The sequence below is a fragment of the Cuculus canorus genome, chromosome 1, assembly GCF_017976375.1.
Source record: "Cuculus canorus isolate bCucCan1 chromosome 1, bCucCan1.pri, whole genome shotgun sequence".
NCBI classification, from domain to species: domain Eukaryota; kingdom Metazoa; phylum Chordata; class Aves; order Cuculiformes; family Cuculidae; genus Cuculus; species Cuculus canorus.
This window is the reverse complement of record NC_071401.1, coordinates 129,295,446-129,318,439: the sequence shown is the minus strand read 5'-3', so window position 1 is coordinate 129,318,439 and position 22,994 is coordinate 129,295,446. Positions and strand designations below refer to the sequence as shown.

Here is a 22,994-nt window from a genome sequence, read left to right as displayed (position 1 = left end):
AAAAATAGTACTCAAGTTCCTGGTTTAATGATTACATGGAATTTTAGAAAGAAATCTCTAGGGAAGTGTCATAAAAGCATAGTCATGACACAGTAGCGTGGTGTGCCTTGGGGTTGTTATCTTCATTTGACATTGCAAAGAGTTGCAGGCAGAATGAGAATACATGGGAACACAATCCCTGCAAATCTGTGCATTAATTAAACCTGTCTCTAGGTTCCTAGGTCTTTCTATAACTTAAGGTGTTTTAATCATTTAACTGCTGTTGAGTTTCAAGGTGTCCCTAAAATCCTTATACAATAAAGTTAAGAAAGCAGAAAGAAAATTGTTTTGTTCTTCCAGTAAAGGAGCAAGAGGATTACTTGAATTCAGAAAAAAAAGTACGTTGTAATTCTGAATATAAATTACATATTTTGAGAACACTTCCTGCACTAGATTAGTCCTTTCTTGAGACACAAGAGAGTATTTGGTTTCCTTGGATTCCTTCTTTGGAATGAGTTTCTGTCAAGTAAGATTTGCAAAGGCATACAACAGGGCTATTGCATCTTTTTTTATAAGTCATGCTAAGTTCATCTTAGGCAAATGTACTAATCTACTGCTTGGCATTGTACCCTATACTTTGAGTGAGCACATGTCATGGGTGTGTTGTGGATTTTTGACACTTCATGCTTATATGGATGCATTTTGGCCTGTGTGGGCCGGAATTGAAAGCAATGACCTGAATAGCCGAGCACGAATCTCCATTAAAACATTTACACAGCTGAGACCAGGAATCTCTCCTGTGCACAGAAAAAACAGTTGAAGCTGTGAAATGCTTTCCAACGTATCTCTGCCTGAAAGGGGAGCATGAAGGAAGGCCAGTCTGGAGATTACATTTGGAAGGAACAGAGATGTTTCCATTCCTATCACTCAGTGGTGCAAAGCTCTGTTTTTTCTTCCTCCTTTTTTGTTGAAGCTGCCATCTACCAAAGCGGAGCAAATATAATACTATAATATTTTGAATAAGACACTAAATTTTAAATTTCATATAGCAATAGAGTTGCTTCTGTAATTAACAGCTCAGTCCCCCTTTTTTCCCAGAGGAGTTTGTGTGTGTACATGTTTATTTTTATGTATACATATAGGTACATACATGTATACACAGATACACACCTATTGTGATGACAGGTATTAAGCCAGGCTGCTTCAGATTTCACCCTAGAAATTAACCAAAAGGGGGAAAAAGGTGCTCAGCAGACAGTTCCAGTGCCTCACCAAGCATTTGGGGAACCGAACAAGTTTTGAAAGAACAAAATGGTAACCTAAACACTCACATTGCAACCAAGGCCTCACGTACTGTGCGCAGTGCCCTTAGAGAGGCCGCAGGAGGTTTTAAGAGAGTCCTTTACTCTCAGTGGGTTTGGATTCTGTGGAAACAAAGGCAATTGAAAACTTCAGTTCTTTTATTATGTGGAAGGCCAGCACCCTTTGCATGGAAGATAAACAAAGCCCTGTCATTCATTCTCTTAGCAGCCATCCTCTGAAGGGCTGTGACAGCTCATGGAAAAAACCCTGCACAGAAAGGCCTGGGACAAGGCGAGAAAGATGTCTTCTCAAAACTAAACCGCAGAGAGATTTCATGGCACCACTTTACCAATTGCCTCTAAGCGGCTGAGGTTGCCCAGTAGAACAGCCCTGCCTTGCCATGAGTCCCTGCCACAGCCCTTGTACTGGCATCTTTAAATCGTGCAGCTGCATCATCTCATTGATCTGTCTGGTCATTTCTGCATTATCTCTGTGATTTGTAGGATTGCCTTTCAGCTAGAGTGGGGCAGATAAGGAGTATTTGCCTGGAAGTGGCGAAGGAGAGTAGGTCTACTGTAACAATGGGGTTCATGGGCAGAAAGAACCAAAGCAAAGGCTTGGCCAAGAACACTACAGGTAAATTAACTCTATACATATTATTAGCAACAGTGCACTTTTAGTGCTGAAGCACTCACATTTACCTCCTGGATCTCACTTTTTTATGCTGGAGTTAAGACTGTACAAAGTTGTTGAAAAGAAAGCCATTTCTCTCTTGCAATATTTTATCCCTATGAACATGCTAACCACAGAGACAACACCAATTCAAAGTGCCAGCTATGAAGTCACTAATGCAACTTTCTGAAATTAGTATTAGTGCTGTCTGGAGATGTCCCATCCAAGTATTAATCAGGCCCAGCCTTTCTTAGCTTATAAGCTTCCATAGCGCAACTGTTGCAAGCCAACCAAAATGTTATCTGAAACATACTTTGAGCCAGGGCAACTTACTGTTCTCCTGTCTGCGCACCGCAGTTCATTGTGTTGCATTACTTGGGATGTCAGTTTCTGCTTCATGTGTAAAGGAAGAAGTGCTCTTCTTCAGCTCTTCTTTCACTAACAGATATTTGCAGTGCGATGTGCACACACACACAAACAAGTTTCTTCCCGTGAAAGATGGAGAGACAAGGAAAAAAGAAAATAGAAATGCAAGGAGAAAAAAATAGAAAATACCTTTTAGACAATAGTGATATTGCTTCACAAACTGCTGAAAGTCTTTTGAAATCCACTTTGTTGAGGGGATTGGCCAGTACAGAAAACTGCGACAAAAATATGTTAAAATACATTGTGTGATTCTCCAACTCAAATATAAGTATTTTGCATGTCCCGTTGAGATTCATAAAGCTAAACTTATATAACTGTTCTCAAAATATTGTACAGAAGAATTTAGTTAAAAAACTCAAAGTAATATCGTGGGGGTTTTTTGTCAGTAAATTCATATAATATACTGGCGTTATGGATAAAGTCACTACCATGCATCTTAAGCAGCTGTCATGAAGTACAGCAGTGTCACTGCGTACAGCAGTGTGGAGTGGGGAAAGGGTGTGTCTGTCATGAGGCATTGTATAATTATATTGGATTTTCTGACAGCTAGTATGTGTTACTGACAACATGAATTAAGCATTCACTGATGAAAAGGAAGGCAACAGGAAAAATGTAGATTTAGAAGATCATATTTTTGTTATTTTTAATAACAATCATAACAGGAAAGTCTAAGAAACTTTACAAAGGACAACTGACCTTCAGTCTTTTCTAGAAATGTACACCAGAAAAAACCACCTAGAAAGGGTCCCTCTATATCAAGATGTATTCAATTATGAGTTGTAAATGTGCATCAGGCCTTGCAGTCTATCGAACAAACCCTGTCTTCTACACAGTAGGCACAGATAGCTGATAGCTGTACCCAGCAAGAAATTTATCATTACTGTAATATGACATTACTGCAAACTACGCAAAATGTGCTTAGGATATGGTGACATAGTATCACGAAAGAATATCAGAAAGCAAACACAGGAAATATCTGCAATATCTTTGATATTGCTTAGATTCTTCCCATCTACAGTGGATGACATCAGTGCATTGGAGTCGGTATGGCTGTTACCATCCCTTGTTTGGCATGTTTCTTCCTACCTAAGGAGACCCTATCAAGGAAGAAACACTCATGATCAACGAGTCAGTTCTGCTGTGATTGTGGCTGGTAGGATCAAATGAACAGATGAGCTCCAGGAAGTTCGCATGCTGTGTATGACACAACACAACGCAAAGGCTCTCCAATTTAATATAAAGAATCACTAAAAATATACTAGCACTGTAACTACTCCAGAAAACAGCTAGCATAAGAAATCTAAAAATATTAGTCCTATTCTCTTGCCACAGGATACCAATAACGTCAGTGGGAGCCCACTTAAAGACACTGGGAAGTCTATGAGAGTTACTCACATCCTGCATGAGTCCATGTCTCCTTGAAATCCGCAGCCATTCCTTTACAACTGCTACTTGTTGTTATTTACCAGGCTGTGACTTTCAACTTGTTTATGCTTTCCCATTCTATTTTAACTGATGCTTTTCCTTACGAGAAATCATCTGAGAGTAATTTAAACTTCAGTTAAAATAAACTTAAAAAATGCCCTAGGAGTGATGACCTTTCTAATTTCTTCCCAATACCCTTTTATTTCAAGGCAGTACTGATATTTAACATGTGTACAAGACTCATTTTCACTGCATTTTCTTTGTTTGAGGATGTTTTCCTTTTTATTCTCGAGAAGCCTCACGAGCTCAGTCCTGAAACAACTGTCTTCTAAAGGAGCTTGTTTGAGCTGGCATCTTTTGTCTTCCTCTCTGCAACACATCCTCAGTGTTAAATATGCTGTGTTTAGAATGTCATCTTACTTGCTTCTGTGTTTGTGTATTGTCTCTTATATTTTGATGTTCAGACACACATTACATTCTTTGTCTGCTTTGCTTTCTGCAGTCCCGGATGGCAAAACTAGTCTCTGTTCTCAGTGCTGAAAACATGCTAGTTTGCTTTCTAGGTAAGATGCAGTATATCAGAAGCTGGAAAATAATATCATAAAACATATGCATGCTAAAAGATGATAGCAATTGTGAAAGAACCATTATAGCAATATGTAAAACATACCATGTCATAGTACTATTGCACTTGTTCAGAAATACAGTGCATTTGCTTCACTCTAAGGGAGCACTTATATACAGACATTATTCTGTTGACTTCGGCAGAGTCACTTCTGGCTATCACCAAGACAAAACAAGTCACAGTTAAGTCTTAATGCAACAGCAAGAAGCTATTCAGCTGACAGTGCATCGTTTCATTAAGGAATAAAGTCCCCTTATAAATCATCTGCATGGACTTAGTGTCCTGTTCTTTTATGTTTCTCTGGCACTCTCCATTTCTAGGTGATCTGCATTGCCACACAGTTGTATAACTTTAAATTGGGGGGGATATTATTCTTTTCCATTAATATTGGCTCAGTTTCTGCCCTGAAATACTTTTCATGCACCTGTTACTTAAGTCAGTAAAGTTATATTGCTGCACAAAATGAGATAGGATTTCATTTTTAGCATTGTCAAGATATCATAATTAGCCTTAAAATTATAGTGATTTTATTATACCTCATCAGTATGTCAATTGATTTAATCTGGATACTATAAATATCATGTCAGTAGCATCTGCCTTGAATGATTTGCATATTGCTGGGACTTTCTGTTTCAGATAAGGTTTAGTAGGTAATAAGCCTCCTCTTTCATGTTTTTTAATGTTTTTTATTGGTCTGAAATGATAATGAGTAAAAAATTGCATAATGCTGACAAAATTCTGGGTGACAATGAGTGAAGTTTTGTTTCCAGTGCTCTTCTCTCTTTATTTTTATGGAAAGTAAAATAAAAAACAAATGGTTGCAAAAAAGCACCTCATAACTGGTCTCCCCATGTGGATGTGATTCACATAGCTGACTTTGAAATAAATGCCACAAATACCAGGTCTGCTACTCACCAACTCACAATATGGCTGTGTCCTTCATCAGAGCAGCCGTATCCTCAATTAAAACATGTAATTAAAACTGGTCACAACAGAGAAAGTATTATACACCACCACAGCCCCTGCAGACAGGTTAACTCATTGAGACATGGCTAGCATTAGGAAGTAGGAGAGAAAAGATGGTGGGACAGATTAATATGTCGTTATGGCAAGAAAAGGATACCAGACTCAGTAGACTGTGTCAGCTTTTGCTAATTCACTGTGTATCCCACATTCTTCAGCCACTATTGGATGGATAATGCCAGATTTCTGTGCTTTACTCCTGCAGAGCTCTTCCACAGTTTATCAAACCTTTCAGTGAAACTCAGATTACATCCCTCCTCTGTCCTTCAACCACTACTGTAACTAGTCCAGTAATCCAGTACCTGGATTGCCTTTTTCATTTTAATCTTTATTTCTGTGAAGAATTATTTGATTTCCAGAAACACGCATCTTCTTGATAATATTTATCATAAACACAGCAGAACATGTGTAAATATAGAAGCCTGTTTATTTCAAGATATTTTTTCCACACAACATCCAGTCAATGTTTAGATTAGAATTTTGAGTTGAATAAAACCAGGGCTGGGGCAGTGGATCAGCTGTAAAGGGTGGGGAAGGTGAAGTCTTCCCATTCTTTGAATTGTCTGTCTTTGTTATGTAAATGAATAGTTGTGCTTCGAACAGCCAAACAGAGAGGATTGTTTAGCAGCCAGTGGGTTATTTTTAAACTCCTAAATTGAAAATTATTACCTCCTTATTTTTAATAAAATGTCTGTCTTATAGGTCTTCCCATAATCACACAAATACTGAATTTGGAATTATTAAATATATGTGCTGTGGTTTTACTTACATGGCATTTATTTCCAGCTTACATGGACAATTACTGTCTTGAAAAAAAAATTCCAACCTGAGAAACTGCCAAGTGCTTCCTCCACATTCCTGAGTGTACGAGTCAGGCAACTGTAACCTAAGCCTCCAGGTTCTGCCATCTCATCCACCAGATCGCTGGCAGCATACTCAAATTCATCAGTTGCTAAATCACCCTTTCCAAAAGCACAACTACAGTACACAGGACTGATTTCTACCCACTTCAGGAGGCCGGAGAGCTAGAGAATGCCCACACACAGTTCCAAAACACAATCTGCATGGATTAGAAGCCCTCCACCCAGAAAAGACATGATCGAGGGGAGAAATTCGTAAATGGGAAGACAGAGACAGCAGTTAATCGTTAGTCACTAATTTTTACGAAACAAGTGACAGAGCACAAAAAAATGACATTAGCAGGTGGAAAGGTCATGGGGTGAGGGGAATAAAAGCTCTATGTTTTATTGGATGTCATATGTACCTTTGCAGAGCTTATTGTCATGGGAAAAAGAAGAGAGTGATATTCAAATAGATTCAAAGAGACACTGGATAAATTCACGCTGGAAAGCTGTATCAGTAGGACATGACTGTCCATATTGAACATCCAGCTCAGGAAGTCCCTAAAGAGCCGATTACCCAAAATGGGAGGCCGAAAAAGGAAATGAATAATGTTGCACATCCTCAGTTATATACTCTCTCATAAACATCTGCTGCTGGCCACTGCTGGAAACAGACATGCTAGGTGACCATTTTATCTTCTCTACTGCATTCCACATCCTCCCTTTCTTGTGACATATTCTCCATCTTTAAAAGGATCATCTTTAAAATTTGTTAAAGGTCTGTGATGCATTATTGTTTTCTGGAAAGCAATGTAAAGTCTGTACATATCAGGGTAAATTAAGACACATTTCTTAGTCACACTCTGCTGCTCTTACCTCATCGTTGGCTAGTGTTCCTTGTGTATTACACCAGTGTCTTCTCAAGATTTCAGGTCCTCTCAGATTTGCATGGCTTACACTTTCTACCTTTGAGTCTTGCAATGAGATTCCTGCAGTTGTAGCGTGATCCTCTCCTAAAGGTATATGCCCCTCCCCCCTTCCATCTTCCCTAAGACTTCCATCTCTACAGGTCTTTCTGAGTTTTACATGTTGACTCGAACACCTGGCTCCTTCTCTCCTGGGAAGCATCCGCTTCCTCAAGCCCTTGTTCTCCACAGAGAAATTTCAAAAAAGTGGCTCTAACCAGGCAGCAATTGATCTTTTGTTCATCCTGAGCCTGGTATAACCCAAACAGAGGCACCCAAACAAAGGCACCCATTAATACAGAATCTACTCCTAGGCAGAGGCACCAATGGCATTTATTCCTCTCTCAACCTATAGTCTGTCAGCTTAGAGCCTGGTAAAAAATTATCATAACACTTAAAGATAAAAGCTGTTCTGAGAAAGAAATAAAAATATATATCTGTTCCCCATACAAAATTTAAAATATAATCATCATCATACAAACCTAAAGCTTGCCTCTACTTGCAGCAATAATATTTGGGAATAAGCAGTTGCTATGGGACCTGATCCAACTCCCACATAAGTCAGTGGGAGCCTTTAAATTCACTTTAGTGGGAGTGAAACCACAGCACTTGGTTATTTTGTGAACATTGATATTATAGGCTATAAAATGATATTTTCAGTATAAAACCAAGCAATGTCAGTGATGTACTGATTCTTGAACAGGGGCCCTCAGTGCTACTGTGTTGAAAATAATAAGTACAATTCATTGCAAATCTGTTTGTTATTCCAAGTGTAAAAATAGATTAGTCCGGCCTATGGGATTAAGCACTCCATTATTTCTTGGCCGGTTTCTTTATTGTTGTTGTTGTTTTTAAATAGTTTTCCTGTTCTGCTGTTACAGATGAATTCTGGTAAATATTTATTCTTACACTTGCAATAAAAGTATTGCTTTCCTGGTGGGGCACTGCACAGCTCCAGATGTGCAGAGCTGAACCTTTTCAAAAACAAAGAGGGGCCCAAGTGTAGCCACACAACAGAGAGGGGGCAAAAGGCTTGTTGCATCTTTAAGAAGTTGCTGCGTGTGGCTTTGCTGAATGCAGCCGCCTTGGATCTTAGGGATGTTTGACTTGGCCACAGCTGAAAAGAATCAGGATGAAGAATTACAGACAGGAAAAGGGTAAAATCTTGCCTCTGGAGAAGTCTTGATTAAGTTTGAGTGTGTTTCTCCTTACACCTACTAAGATCAGACTCTCTGAGCTGAAACTGCCACAGTTCATATACAGACCTGTCACTGTTCTTTGGAGGGATGTTGGAAGCGTGGCATGAATGTCATCTGCACAGGGAATTCTTCCTGCCCCTGGTCCCTGACATCAGGACAACACACTGGGTTGAGCAGGAGGGACCCAGGGTGCAGGACAGGAGCTGTAGGCATGGTGGGGCACACTGGAAAGGAGCCATGAGCATCCTGAGGCACGTAGGGAAGGAGCTGTGAGCATCCTGGGACGGCAGGGCAGGGAATTGGCATCAGCCCTGGGGTGCTGACACCAGCCTTTCCTGCAGCAGCCCTGGACAGGTGCAGCCAATGTGCTGACAGATTCCCTGCATGAAGTGACTTGTGTTGTTAGCCTCACCACCAAATCTGATTCCCCAAACTGCTTAACCCTCCCTACTCTCCTCATCTACTGCTGTTCATCTGAGGGCCTGCCTTCTTTCCTTGCTAGGGCCATTCCTGCTTATTACAGCACTGCTCCCTTCAGCAACCCCACTTCTGGCACTGAGGGGAAATGACTTGTCCTACACAACTTGCTGGCTGTAAGAATAGCAACTGAAGGAGCAAGAGCTATGTTACCAAAGCAAGTCATCTTGCACAGTACCTAGACATGCTGGAGACAACATGTGAACAAGTGTAGTACCACTGGGTTACTCACAACTTCATTTTCACCAACTCATTTGGCTTCTCCTGTCTTGATCATGTTCCTAGTCTTCTTGAAGAGAAGACAATATGCCTGGTGTTCTCTACACTGTTCACACTGGAGGACCATGGGCTGAGTACATGCACCCAACAGTGAGAGGATTAGGGCTGAAATTGTGCTTTACTCAAGAAAGAAGATAAACTCTTCTTTTTGCCTTTTTGTGACAGATGAGTGGCACATTGACTATTTGTGGGCAGAACAGATTTCCAGGGACTTTTAGGTGCATTGAACATAACTGGTAGTAGAATTGGAGTAGCAGCAGATCAGGGCTAACATCAATTCATGGAGATCAGGCTTGAGATGAAGACACCTGCCCCCTCCAGACCTGGCTGAGGAGGTCTGGCTTCACTCCACTGACCTGAACACAAAGGTCTTAATCCATTATGAATGTCCTCTGCAAAACACAGGGACCTAAGGAGGCAACCTACAGAAATATGTAAAGAAGCATTTGTTCTTGACATGACCAAGCATGTTCAGGAGAAGGAAAAACAAATTCCCCAGCCTGCATTATTAATACACATGACCTGGCTGCAGAAACCTAATTTTTTGCCTAAAAAGACGAGCAAGGTCAGTGCTTTCTCTCAGTGGCATTTGTCCATGTTTTCCAGTACCTTTTTGAGACAGCAATAGCCAGGTAGAGTTGCTCCCTTTCTAGGAAAATATTATCAAATATTATCCAACTGTTTGTTATATGATCAAAGTGGCTGACAGATGACCTTCTAAATATATCTAAGTTAATGTTTCTTAGTGTGCATAGACATTGAAGCAGGAAATAGGCTTCCAAAACATGAAAGCAAAGTTTTCTTGCTTATCTCATTGTATACTAATGCAATTTCAGGTAAATAAGAGACAACTATGGGCTTCATTATCTTAATTATTCTGTACAGCAAATACAGAGCAGGATTGCATTGCATGACTGCCTAACTCTTGTTGGCTTGCAAATTATTAATGTAATTCCAGAAATTGCACAAAATTCAGGAAATATTTTTCTTAATGGCCTGTCCTGACTTAGGATAGCTTTATTCAGACGTATGTTGCTTAATGGGATAAGAAGGGATAAGAAGAGATACACAGATAATATTCATACAGTATTCAGGTGCTGTCTGTCAGTTCTTCACATATTTTCTGTATATCTCTTAGCTGAGGGTTTTGGAACTGTTCTGACTACAAATGATTGAATTTTATGATATGCAGTGAAATTAGGGTTCAGTGCAAAGTATGTGGGAGTCCTTCTACAGGTCTGGATTTGTCCTATGTACTTGTTCTCTCTAACACTTTTTAGAGAAGCTAGCAATGAAACTTACTTGTGATACTTACTGAATAGCTGTGGGGTTTAGGAAGACAACAGTTTGTGCCTTGTCAATTTGTACTATTTTAAGGTGTTTTGTTTTCATGTATTGAGAGTTACAGTCTTTCAAGTACTAGTCATGGGTCAACTGGACCTTAATTTCAGCTAAGATGGAGGAAGATGGGTGATAAGTGGAGAAAAACTAAAAAAAAGCTGCATGTTTATTTGATTTTTGAAAATATCAGAAAAATTCAAATTATACTGAGAAGTTCTGCAAAGTAAAGATTAAATTCTTCGGGCTCCAGTCCTAGAAACAATCCCCTCTAAATGTACTAAACTCACATAAGCCAGATTCACATGAGCCAGCTTTTACTTGCATACTCTTCCCTCGGATGTGTTCCCACCCTTCCAGTATTTTTCTTTTTAAATACTATTTCCACTAAAAAGGCTAAAATACATTTGGCTTTTCTGATTACACATATGTGATGGTTTGATGAATTTTGAAGATATTTTTTCAATATTCATGACAGACAGTCCCACCCCCTAGGCTGTAAGTCCCTTTGATTTCAGGTGAGATTTTTGCCTAATGGTGAGGCCCTAGGGTGTTTGGCTCATCAGTTGCAGCATAATCAGCTAAGAAAAATTTGAATTGATGAAAAGCAGGAACAATGGCAGAGACTGCTAGCATGGTAAATATATTTCAGGGTGTATGTATAAGAAATATCACTCCCTAAAAAAAAACAAGTAGAAAGGCAATTAATGTTTTGTATGCTACTGTGTCATCCAGTCACAATAACAGACTCAAGGGAATCAGGGAGTGTCATCCAATGTCAAACTACTCCAGCAACTGTTTCATATTGCTAAGAGAAAGCTGATGAGAGTAAGTAAATTCCCAGCATTCTATGGGACTGAGTCCTCAAGGAGTTTGTGTCCATGCAAGAAGTCCTACAGGTCTTTCCCAAGGCCTGTGCCTGGACATCTGCATCCCAACATCTGTGGCCACCTGAAGTGATGTCAGCAGCCCAGTGATGTCAAGTAGTTGTCACATGGACTCAGGGATAGGCCAGTAAGGAGACCACTGTAGCGGTGGTTTACAGATAATGGACCACTGAAGATACTCTAAGCTTTAGACTGGCTGATCCAAAACTGGCCCACGGAACTATATGAAACAACTACATAATATTTTCAAGGTTTGATAAGAAAGAAGCACTGCGGTATGAACAATTTTGTAAGATGCCACTAACGCATCCAAGAAGCTGAAGTTCCCTGCTTCAGGCAATGCATCCCCTTGCTGAATGTCTAGACTTAGCTAATGTGGACCAGCAAACCTCGTCCCAGTACAAGCACTGGATCGCTTAAGTTTGAGCAAGGTTTCTCAGTGAAGTCATTTTGGATGGTTTCTAAATAAAGGTCAAAGACCTAGAGGAGAAGTCTTCTCAGAGAATAGTAACACATAATCTTAATGAAACTAGATATAGTCTCCCTTCTGTTTTAGAAATCTTATACAGCATTAGAGACTCATTCTCACTTTTGTAATAAAATGTTGTCTGTCCAAATGCTGGGCAAAAAGCATCCAGTCTCTGAGCGTGTTTTAGGGTAGCTTTTAGCCACCAAAGCTCCTGGTGATTCTATAGAACATTTTCATTTTCTGAACGGCATAAATGATGTCACTTATCAATTGCCAAACCTATTTCATAATTTCAATAACCTCCAGGGGACTGATTTAATCTGAAATACTTTGGCCTATTTTAAAGGAAGTCTAATCATGTATTTAAGTCAGCATTGGAACACATGATTCTTTATTAACCTAATAAGCCTCCATTATCCCATTTCCAAAGTTCTATTCAAGCCCTGTAGTTAGTGTAAAGTACCGTGCACTGGTTAATTAGAGCATATTATCTTGGATGAAAATGCTGAATCTTATTCTGCAGAGTCAGTGCTTGGAGAATTTGTTAATACCCTGCATGTACCCAGATTGGTTCTTATCTGAGCCTTGGCATGTGTTAGCAGTGCAATTACCTACTTGCAATTGCTGCCTGCTACTTGGCAAAGAGGAGTGCTGAACAGAGGGTTATTTCACTAAAGATAGAAAGTGACTCATTTTGATTACTTAGTCAGGTCCTCTCCTACTTATGCACGCACAATGGGAAAGTCTGATGGTACCAGAGAAAAAAGAAGCAGCATGTGTTCAAGTCAATTCTCTTATTCACCATTTAGTTGTAGCAAAACTGAGAGGCCAATAAGTATAATATAACAAGAGCAAGTAATAAGACATTTCACCTTGCACATTTAGAAGACAAATCTGAATTTAAAGGGAAATGACAAGTTAAATACGGCAAGAAGTAAAATATGTAGATCACTCTATTTCATTTTTGTTTACCAGTTTCCAATCAGCTTGGCTTTCTGGTCTTTGTCTTTCTGTTAGTGTGGCAAAAAGGGGAAGTGTTTTAGCCCAAACAGCATCCTGCTTTAAATTAGTGTAGTATATTTTATATTAAAAGTGCATTTATAAAACACACTCTTTGTAAGGTAGTCTAGGAAGATCGACTAGACAGTGTACATCGGTTGACATTTGTAAAGCCTTCTAAAGATTTGGTAGCCGCAGACTCATATGGAAGTGACACAGGCCTATAGAAGTCTTACTGAGACTCATAGAATTTCAGAACTATCCCTTATAGACATATTGCATTTTTTTAAAAGATTTTTCATGAAACTGCTCACCAGCCAAGTCCCATTTGCCTACTGAAAAAAATATATTGTTAAATTCAAAATTTTGCAGCACTAAAACCTTTATCACTAAAACGTCAGAAGCAAATGACTTGCTTCTACAATAATCTATTCTGATTGATGGACTGTTCATTAAAAATTGTTAGGCATTTTCAGTGTTAATTAATTGAGTAATGCTCCCTTAATCTAATGTAGCCTTATTCCAAAAACTGGGAAACTATTTCCATTACCATTAAATGTTTCATTTCATCCTCGTAAGGTTTAGAGTAATGGTGTCATTTCAAATGCATCCATATTTGTGGTTATACATCTGATAAACTTCTGACAATGACAAATTAATGTAGCAGCAACATTTAAAGCAAACACTGAGACAATGCATATCATGCCCTCCTATCACTCAGCATACAGAGAAGACATTTAATCTGGAAAAGAGAATAATAAATCTCTATGCCCTTCATGATTTTAAAATAAAATAGTCTATTTCAGCTCTTATGACATCAGCAATGATACATCATGTAAAACAATAAAAGTTTCAAAACTATAAAGTAAAACTCTTCAAATTATTTTCTAGAACTTCCTGAAATGGGACACTTACTTAAAAAAAAAAAATCAGCCCAAAGTTACTGGGAAAGACCCCTCAGATAGCAACTACACTAATGTTACATGCTTCTTGACCTCTTACCACTGTGCAGTAGCTATTGCAATACCTTCTACGGTAAAGTTCATGCCTTCCAGTGCTGAGACCACTTTCCTCACTGCCTAAATCCTGACTCCCAAACCAAGGGTCTTTGTCCCTGCACCTTGACAAAAGTGTGTGTTTTTCACCCTTGCCTCCCACAAGATTTCCCAGTCTAAATGGTATTCGAGATGAGGGATGAGACCTACTGACAGGACACAGAAAGCCACTTCCAAACCAGGGAGCATGACTGAGGCTTGGAGTGAGGACTGAGGGTAGAACTCAGCTCCACTAGAAGTACATAGTGTGAGTCAGGCTGCAGTGATGAAGGCTGAGGACGTGTGCCTATAACATTTAAGTGGTATACCTTTCCTAATGCAGTTCGCTTTGACCACAGTGCATCAGAATGTGATCACAAAAGCAATGCAGCACACATAGCAAAGGGGTTTGCAACTGCCAACCAGAGAGGCAGTGCTGAGGGGCAGGAGGCAGTAATCCTCCTGGCATTTTATCTGCCACCACCAGAGCACACAGGCTGAAAAGCTTTGGGCTGAAAGTAGAACTTAAGACACTTTCCAGTAAAATAATAATCAGAAAAGCTTGACATTTTCTTATTTCAATTGAAAATTGCCTTTTTTTTAGGGAATAAAAATTGTTGATCAACAGATTGCCTACAAAATGTAACAACATTTTTCATTAAACAGAACCTCTGATCACTGTTCAACGAGACTTTAAATGTTACATGGCTTTATATTTCCTTTTAGTACTCTTCCTGTATCTAAAAGCTCATTCTTAGTGCACAAGCGTAATGGTTCTCTGCAAATAAGAACATTAAAACATAATTTCAATTAGAAGGATGCATAAAATTCTACCCAAATGGATTCATTTGAACCTTTCGGAATGGAAATAACCTCAATAATACTAAATTTTTTTCCCACAAAATTATTTCCCCATTTTTCAGCCATGTCTAATTATAACAATAACTTGCAGGTGTTTCCTGTTAAGTTGGTAATAACTGTGTCCTGGGATAATAAAACTCTTGGGTTTGGCCTATTTATCATATTTAAATTATAAGTTAAAGGTGCATCCTGTTTACAAGGTAATAATTGTACATGGGACTAAACAAACTCCTCTGGAGCCAGTCCAGTCTATTGTGTTATGTCGGGCTGGAGCATGGGCTTGAAGGAACCTTAGATCTCTAATGCTGTAGGTAGTAAAATTAGACTCTGCCCCTTTGCAAAAATAAAATAAAAAAATAGTTAAAAAAAAACAAGTTGGTGTTTTGCCTATTTTAGGAAATTAACTTGGAAAACCAAACCAGCCTCCAAAATGAGTGATCAAATGATCTTAAAATCTTAGCTGATGGCCAGACGACTCAGTCAACACACACTCATCCAAATTCTTTAGGGTAGATGTCAACACAAGATGTAAATGTGCAGGCACACAACGCCATCTTGTCTTCTGTGTCCTTCCAGCACATCTCATGCCTCTTATTGAACATGGTCCTCTGGCTATGAGGCAGCAATGCAATAGCCCTGGTTGAAGGCCACTGAACTCAGTCTCCCATATTCCTCCTTGTTCTGTGTAGTAGCCGCGGTGTCAGGAGCAAAAACCAAGAAGGTTTAAAAAAACAAACAACCTGGAGAAGGAGGTCAGCTATTGAACTTGCAAGTCCAGTGCTAGACAACTGCATTATAGTGAGATTTGGGTCTTTTACATAAAGCTCTCTACCTTGCCCAAAACCTTATGCTAACAAGGGCCAAAAATTCCAGCTCCTTGCCCAGCTCCAGCTCCCTTCAGCCTGCTGGTGCTTTCCACCTCAGTTGCTTAACAGCCTGCAGAACCTCGTGCAGTGGGACAAGTCATTCCTTTGTTCAGGTCCGGACTTAGGGGGCTGGGGAAGAAATTTGGCTTGTCTTGTGTGCATAGGAAAGTAACAACTTCAGCATGAAGCACAGAATGAGATACTAGCATTAAAAAAAAACACTAGAAAAAAATAAACTCCAGAAGCGCCTGATGCATTCAGTTGCACTGTAGCTTTGCTTCAGTATGTCACTGTTATTTCTTAAGAGCAAAATAGGCCCCAAACATTTTTCTCTCTCTTTTTTTTTTTTTTTTTTTTTTGCTACATACTGCATAGTATGAGTAATTCAAGAGGAGAATAAAGGCTGGCATTGTATAGCACACTTTCTCATGCGCACACAAACCTCTTTCCAGCTTACTGAAGGAATCAAAGGATGGAGGGAGTGTCCAGCATTTCATGTAAATGACATCTTTTTTTCTTCAGTTTTAATGCCACCATAAACTCAGTGTGATGAAGCATTGATGAATAATGAGCCCATGACACATTGTACTTTTAGAACAGCTCATATATTTGGCATACACCAGGCCCCATTTGTGTTCATTGGCCCCACCACACACACACTCAGGCATGGATTTGTAAACTCTTTTGCCATAACTAAGAAACGCAGTTTTATTTTCACTCCTTGTGGAAACCATATTGAGCATCCACACAGCTCACACCAGTTGTCCTCCTTCTTTAGGATGCTGTGAAGCTGTGAGGTTAGTTCTCACCATCTGAAGAGGCACCATGCACTTGCAGAAGTCGCTGCCCTGTGAGGCCAGTGGCCGCCCTCCATTGGGAGTTGCCAGTAGGACTGGTTAATTGCTCTTACCTCAATAAGCATATAACTGTTGTCTTCCCTGAGGTTGAGCTCTGATGGCACCGAGTAAAGAAATCAAGGCACCCTTGTGAAAAAAATGCAGCTTCTTTTTTATCAAATGATTTGGAGAAAGTGGGGTTTAAACTTGCATTTTATTGAGAAGATGCTCTTTTTCGGTGTAGAATTGTCCTGGATTTCTTGGTAACAGCTAAACCTGTAAATTATGGATTTAGAACTGCCTAGGACGGAAGTAATAGGTAAGTTGTAAGTCATTAACTGTGATCTAGCTGCCAGAGAGGGACAGGGAGCTACACTGTCATATGAGAAGCTAAAAGCTCTGGTTGTGGATCTTCTGCGACAGAGGTGGTTCCATCCACATCTGCCAGGTCTACCTCAACAGCAAGGTCAGTTGTTTAAGGCATTTCCAGCTATCCCTGACCAAAAGGAAGGTCTGGGATGATCAGGCACAGACATACTGCAGATCTCAGTCTTAACTTCTGGTCTGACTTCTTAACTACTTGTGTTCACCTGGTGATGTAGATTTCACCACCTGAAGACACATGAAATGGGGAGGCAGAAGAAAATATAACAGTGCTTGAGGCATAATATGAACAAGGTGTTTTCCCAGGACACAGTCATCAGTTTTTAAGTCTGGAAAAAAAACCTATCATACACATGAAAAGGCCTACTTTCTCACTCTTCGGTGTTAAGAGTAACCACAGCGTAAAGATTTGTCTTATAAAAATGGTCTGTAGCGTTATAAAATATATATATGTAAATATATATATCCTTTGTAGTCTTAGAAAAATCAATACAAAATTTTTCTTTCATTTTTCATTTGCCTTTATCACTTTGCCTACATTGAGATACAGGACAATATTTTTTTTAAACATAGTTTTTTCCAGTAAATCCTTGTAAATTTTCAAATATGAAAAAGGACTTTTCCCTACCCTCCAGAAAGGTCCTTAACTTTCTGTAAGTGAGGCTTTCAAAGCAACAAAAGAGAACGGGGCCTAAAGAATCTACTTGAATCTTCATTACTTTGAAAAAACATGTAAACATACCAGTTTAAAATCAGGTCACCTCCCCCTTGGTTGCAAAGAATCCTATAATACTTTCCACAAGGCTGTTGAAGCTGAAAGAGGTGCCATCAGATATCCAGACTGTCAAGAAGACCATAAGGAAACCTGGATATTGCTGACAAACCATGGGCATTCCCTCCATTTCCAAAATTATCACCAACCTGCCTTTAGGACCACACATGACACACTAGCACAAACAAATGCCATTTTTCAATTACATTACACTTATTCCCCTGGGAGACAATCTCTCCATTGGCGAGATAAGCCCTGGCTACGCAACACACGTTTCACAGCACTTGTGCTGGGATCCAGTCAGCTTATGCTCTAGTCAGGATTTTTGAGTCACATGCAATTCAGAAACCAGGACTAATCAATTCACTTTAATTCCTATAAAAGCCATTACCAGCAGTTTTCTCAGTTTCATAACAAAGCTCCAGAAGGCAAACGAGCCAGTTCCTTATGTCAGAACTCTCTCTTTTTCCCCCCTTTTTCTTCAGGCAAGTTATACTGAGGATTTGAAATAAGAAACTAAACAAGGTTCTTGAAATTGGCTTTTCCTGACATAAATGTAGCAGTGCTACAGAAACCACATTAATTGAAATTAATTCCTCTGGGAACACACTTCTTCTAGCAGAAATAACAATTCCTATAACCAGTCTTTTCACACCAATAATTCATATTTCAAAACCTACTTAAAGCTGAGATTGTCTGAGGCTAATTATTTGCTTCTAGAAACAGATAGAGCTAAAAGCATGCTGATAATCTGTTTCTAATCTCTCTGTACCAACCTCCTTTGGCCCCACACAAATCTTCTGGTCAATGATAAATTTGGCAGCTCTGTTTTCCGTATTGGCTCAAAATCAGCTGATCTGAATGCTCTTTTTAAAACAAAAACAAAAACAACTCCTCTACAAAATACATGGTCACTGTTCACTCCAGGATGCAACTTCTTAGGCTGAAAAAGGGTTAAATCCCAGTTTTGCACAATCACATTGAGTGCTGCCATTTTATTTGCCTCCTTGATTTTATATCAGACATGCCCGAGCTGAAGCTACAGTACGGTCAATGTCTGGGTCTCTAACAAAGATTAGGCTTTTATGCCTTTTGTTTGTGCTCCTCCTCAGAGTTTTTTAAATGAATTCTAGAAGAAGAAAAGTAACAGTTGTGGCTTGAGGTGCTTCAAAATCACCCAGCACTTACCATAATACATCCTTTTGAGGAATATTTTAGGATTCTACTTCTGGATGTTGCTCCCTGGGGATCTATGTGACCGGTAGGGGAGCTATAATAATCTATAATAATAATGAGAAAAATTCTATATTCATCCCAGAGACCGTGACCCAGTACTTTCAGAGGAGCAGCAACTGAGTGGAAGCAACATTAATTTGATTATATCAGCCAGAGCATGTAAGATTTCAGCTCAGCGTGGTGACAGGACAGTGACACCATTCCATGTTGCCTGCAAAGCTCTACTAGGGGAATTGTCTTTAATTACTGTGGACCTCAAGCTTTGTCTGGATCTGAATCCAGACTTGAGCAGTTGCTTTTCCATGCTCCTTCCAGAGCATTTACTATCTTCGATAATAAATTGAAGAGACTAGAGAGCCTGCAGAGAGTTTCATATCTTGTCCTGTACTCCATCCCTGGAGCACTACTTGCCCTGAAAAACTTATGTGAGTTGAACCGTGGACTTATTTTCAACACGTGTTTTGTTAGCACTAGATGTCAAAGTAACAGGTTTTCCACCTCCGAGTATCCTTTTCTTTAGTCTTCAGCTACCATCCTCTGCTGCACAGCATTTTACATGTTTTTTTTCTTATTCTTTTATCTGTTATTAAAAGCCATCCTTTTCCAATGGGTATCTAACATTACACATAGCATCACACAACTTGATTTTTCTTTGGCAAGGAAACACATCAGATGGTTGACAAATAATAATTTTATAGAGGTGGCAGAAGCAGCCTTGGAACTTACTGTTAGGTCTTTGGTTTACCATGTAAACTTATTTTTTTCCAGAAGACTGGGGAATTCACACTCCTAGTGAACTTGCCATGGTCAATTGCATAAAGATTTGAAGATGAATGAGTAACTTTCTGATCCAAACTCCTTGAAGCCAGTAAAAGCCATAAAGAATCAAAGACAATAAAGATACAAAAGAGTACCTACTGCCAAGATATTATTTTCTTCTTTTTTATAAAGCAGTTCAATCAACATTTTAATTTATTCTCCACAGTACACAAATAAACATACCATGACATGTCTTTGCAAAGACAGTTTAACTGAATAACATCAAATCATCAGCATGAATCAATCCATAAATTTCAACTGAGTTATGTCAGGAATTAATTTTGTGCTCATAGATTTACTAATCTGAGACTGCAAAACAGTGCCCTGTTACTAAATCACAGCTGCAGAGGGAGAGACTGGGCTTATGATTGGCAAAATAAGAACTAGCAAGTTTCAACTGCCTAATCTATTATGAACATACTTGGATTTAACATATTTATGCTGGCTCTATATAAGCCATAAAGTACTCTGACAGCAACTGCATATGGAACTAAGATTGTCAGGCAGCCACCAGCACATAAGAGCATGTGGTGTTTGACCAACAGGATGTACACACACACACACACACATACACACCAGCTTCTTCCCCATGCCCAATTCCAGTTTTTCTGCCCAGAAATCTTGCTCAGCTAAAAAAAAAAAAAAAAAACAATTTTGGCCATTTTTCTAGGATAGGATTGTAAGTTTTATAGCCAAGTCAGAGCTTCTGCTACAGCCCATTGCATAAGTTGCACATGCTTACATTTCTCTAGGAAATCCAAGAGAGATATGGGAGTCCTGCCCTCAACCCTGTCCAAAACAGCTTGGCTTTAGCTCTCCTCTACAGCATAACAAATAGATAGCCTTTGTCTGATGCCCTGGAGGGCAAATGCAAGCTAATAAAAACTTGAGTCCACACAGATAACATATAATTGTAACTGGGTTTTAGGTAATGGTCTTCAGGCTATCTCATTATTCTCTTTGAACAGGCTTTGAATTACACCTTTTCAATTTTAAGATAAAAGTGAACCAGTGGTTTTGCAGCATTAGCAAACTAAGTTAGGTTGAATAGTTAGAATTAATGTGTGCTTTGATTTCATCATTTCTCTTTAACCTTGAAACCAGCAGGCAGGCAGGAAAATCAATTTTTCTCTCCTCATGTTTTCTTTCTCCAGCTGTCTTTCTCCATTCTGCACCCTTAGCCGCTTGCTTCTGGTTTGTCCCTAAATGACTTATATTAAGCTTTGACCATAACACATTTCCTTGACTACAAATTCACGGTTGCTCTCTAGAACATCAGCTCCGATATCACAGTATTTTCAGTATTTAAGTACAAGTACTTGATTAGGATGATATCAAAATACCTCTATTAGTGTGACATAACTTGTTGTGACTGTGCCTTTTTTGATCTTATTTTGAAGCCATTTTAATGGCCATTAGTGAAACTGCTCTGTAGTGGGGTCTGAATAAACACAAACAACCTCCATTGGCCTACTGAAAGCAGGAACACTCACCAACTTGCTTTTGCTCTGATTGTTTACATGAAGCAGAATCAATCTCTGAGGAGCAATCACATGTGTTCTCCTTTACCCTCAAATAGAAATGGCACCAGAAGCAAACCTAATCAGCCATTCCAAATCATGCAGGCATTTGGCAGTCCTAAAGTGAATTAGGCTGACATAAAACTATTGAGTCTGAGAGTCCTCAGTTAATATGGCTGTCCAAGACAATTGGGAATCATGCACTCAGCCTCACCAAGCAGTCTGAAAAACGCTGATCTGCAATAGTGGAGTACATAAGTTGCCACTGTAGAGGACCGAGATCTTCTTCCCTTGGAAGGGGAGGACCACACATCACAGTTTCTTTCTTATTCTATCTCCAGACCTACTGTGCAGGCATAATACAGACAACTTAAATGAGAACATGATGCCAACATTACTGCAAATACGTGTTATATATGCATGGGTGATATGTGCAGCAGTCTGTATTATATGAGTATTGCATATAGACTAGATGTGTCTTTGAATTCATTTAATGTATAGTTCATAAGTGCTAGTCCACCTCTCACTCCTTTCTCTGCTTTCGTCCAAAGAGGACACGTGAATGGTAGAAACAGCCACAAGAACAACATATGGTCTCAATGTTATTTTTTTGCAAGGGCCTCACAACACCTTTGCTTCCTTCCCAATCTCATACATTCTCCAGAAGAAGAGGGAGGAATCACAGTTCACCAGGACAACTCATAACTGGTGTCATATGAATTGTCACACAGGAAAGCCTTTTCTGTGTTTCTGTTCCTTGGCAAAGAGCGTTCTGCCGCAGAGCCACACACCAGCAAGAAGCCCTGTGCTACCCCATCCTGGTACCCACCTCCAGCCCATACTCATGCCAAGTGCTGGAAAGCGGCTGCAGGAACTTGTGGGGCTCATGTCTAACCTGCAGCTATGTCTGCAGAGCTGCACAGGCACAGTCTTAAGGCTTGGCTGGTGGACAAACACATCACTCATCTGTGTTACTAATCTGATGGCAGGTCTGCAGGGATGCATCTGGTACACTCCAACTGACAGCCTTGCAGAGAAAAGCTCAGTACCTGTAAGAGCTTGCTCCAAGCTGTGCTTGCCTGCCCAGAGGAGAAGTATCCATCTTTCTATGCTTGACCCATTGGCCTAGCTGCCTTTGCTGAAAGATAGAATAATACTGTTGCACAGGCAAGGCAGATCCAGGGCTCATATATCCCTGACCTGTCCTTCAGTAAGGGCAGGTGAGATTTCTGGCCAGCCCTTGCTTATCTCATATGCAGAAAAATTATGAAGAGTCAGAGACATGTCTAAGGGCATACAAAGCCTACCCAAAGGCTCAGACATAGGAAAGGTGAAATCAGCATGGCTTTGTTCTTCTCACCAGCATAATTTCCCCCCCTCCCCACTGTTTAGGATTATTTGCTAACTTCCATCACCTAGGGGAGAATATGGGGCAATATTCAGTGACTTCTGACAAGTCTGAAATCTTGGGGCTGTTTATCAGATTTCAGCTTGGCTTCCCTTTACTCCTCTTTTATTTTCCTTCCCAATATTTATTTGAAAAAGTGTTTTGGCAGGATTTACAATCCACAAAGCCCTACAGACTTGGAGAGAAAAAAAAAAAAATTCAGGTGGTACTTATGAAATTCCTCTTTTCTAAACCTCAGTGGATTAAACTTTCTGCCCTAATAATAGGCGAGTGCCTTTGTGTAGAACTTTGAATAACTTTATTGATTACATTCTGTATAGTACAAGTCTCTGGACTCTTATTCTTACTTTT

At 39.6% G+C, this 22,994-nt stretch overlaps 1 protein-coding gene and 1 long non-coding RNA gene across 4 annotated transcripts in view; one reads left to right on the top strand and one right to left on the bottom strand.

Annotated features, from left to right (window-relative positions):
* Positions 1–22,994, top strand: part of LOC104066628 (potassium voltage-gated channel subfamily KQT member 1) — a 488,485-nt gene that overhangs the window by 415,485 nt on the left and 50,006 nt on the right. The gene's annotated exons all lie outside the window — the stretch shown is intronic.
* Positions 1,311–22,994, bottom strand: part of LOC128853563 (uncharacterized) — a 114,408-nt gene continuing 92,724 nt past the window's right edge. For both annotated transcript variants that reach the window (XR_008452160.1, XR_008452163.1), the window contains 2 exons: positions 2,287–2,438; positions 1,311–1,403 (listed from right to left, as the gene is read on the bottom strand). This is a non-coding gene — a long non-coding RNA (uncharacterized LOC128853563). The remainder of the gene's footprint in view (positions 1,404–2,286; positions 2,439–22,994) is intronic.